Below are 1,771 nucleotides of genomic sequence, written 5' to 3' on the forward strand. Positions count from 1 at the left end.
TCTCTCTTTGTTTCAAGTGTAGCACTGTGTGTTCAGAAACCCCACTACAGCTGATACGAATGAATTTCAATACCTGTCTGTTCTTGCTTTTTTAAAAAGAAATATAACATCCCCAACGACATCTCTTTCAATCAACACGGGAACAACTGCACAAAAACCACCACACCCGACAGCGTTCTGAGAAATTTCAGCAACGAAAATAACTCATAAAAAGGAGGTGAGTAGCCCATTGATGAAGTTAGCCAGTCAGCTCAGCGCACTAAAAGCAGCTTAGAACGGGGGAAATTATCACTGACTCGTGTCTCCCGAAAACAAGGGCGCAGTGCCCTATGCCCTCCACAAAATGAAAGATGAAAGATGTCGAAATCAATAATATGTGTCATGACGCGGTGGAATCACGCGCTCGTCAAGTTTGGGATATAATATTATGGAGTTATAGGTACCATCTTACAACCTGTCCATTTGCTTTTCTCTAGGTGACAAAACGAATCCATTTATCTTAGATACAACTCAAGATTTTGGCGATTGAAGGAGGTGTGGGTCGCCTGGTTTCAGAGGTAAAAATTAGCGAGAAAATGGCCGCCAAAGTTGAGTTATTTTCTTAGCTTGAGAGCCTTTGGAAACTAAAAATTCACATCTTTTATGCCGTTAATCAACGTATTTCAGTAAATTATACACAACAAAATGTGTCCTTTGATGGGCATGAAAGGTGTAGAGCCAAAACAAACCCCACAAAATGTCGATAAAAATTCCCAAACCTGAGGAAAAAACCCAGTTTCTTGACTTTCAATTTACGAGCGCTTGATTTCACCACGCTGCCTCACATATTGAAAAAAAAAGCAAACAAAAGCCGGCCCAGAGGTCTGACCTGAGCTGTTGGAGACGTCTGTGAACTGTGAAGACTTTCTGGTGACTTTGGCGGTACAGGTGGGCAAAATCCGGATAATCTACAAGGATAACCGGATAATTCTCAATGAAACATCCGAATTTAGACTATTAACTCTCTTTTTTCCTCACCCGTTTGCCGAAGTGGGTTCATACATTTGTTGAAATGATGCTACTCGTTTGTTGAAGTGGTTCTGACCCATTTTCCGAAGCGGTTCATATCATATTATTTGTCGAAGAGGTGCACTAACATAGTATCCGGATTTTGCTAAAGCGACTCATTGCCCAGCCCTATTTGGCGTGCCTCCCTTCCTCCAGTCGGGAAATTACGTTAGTTCATGGGTGTTCGTGTTTCTGTAAAACAACCACGCGTGTGTCTCAGATGATTGTGATGCATCGTAGTGAAATCAGGCGCTCGTCAAAATAATGAAAGCAAAGAAAATGGCAGGTTTCTTCCCGTTCGTCATTTTTTCTCAATTTTTTTTTACATTTTGGCTCCACGCGTTTTATGTCCATTAAAGACACTTTTCTGTGTGGATTTTACCGAAAAACATTGGTTAAAGGCACAAAAAAAAATGCAAATTTACAGTTTCCAAGGACTCTCAAGCTTTGCAGGTCACCAAACGTTGGCCGTCATTTTCTCTTTAATCTTACTTCTGAGACCAAGTGGCCTCACTTCCTTCAATCTGAAACATCGCAACCTCTATTGAAGATAGATGGATGATTTTTTCATCCTGAGCAAGACAAATGAACAAGCTTTAAGATGATAGCAATAGTTCCATATGCTCAAAAATTGACGAACACCTGATTCAACCACGTCGTAGCACATATATTCTATGGTATCAAATAGCTGTACCCTCACAACCTCCCCCTCACCCCCCACTTC

Source organism: Aplysia californica, unplaced genomic scaffold, assembly GCF_000002075.1.
Source record: "Aplysia californica isolate F4 #8 unplaced genomic scaffold, AplCal3.0 scaffold01525, whole genome shotgun sequence".
Lineage (NCBI taxonomy): Eukaryota > Metazoa > Mollusca > Gastropoda > Aplysiida > Aplysiidae > Aplysia > Aplysia californica.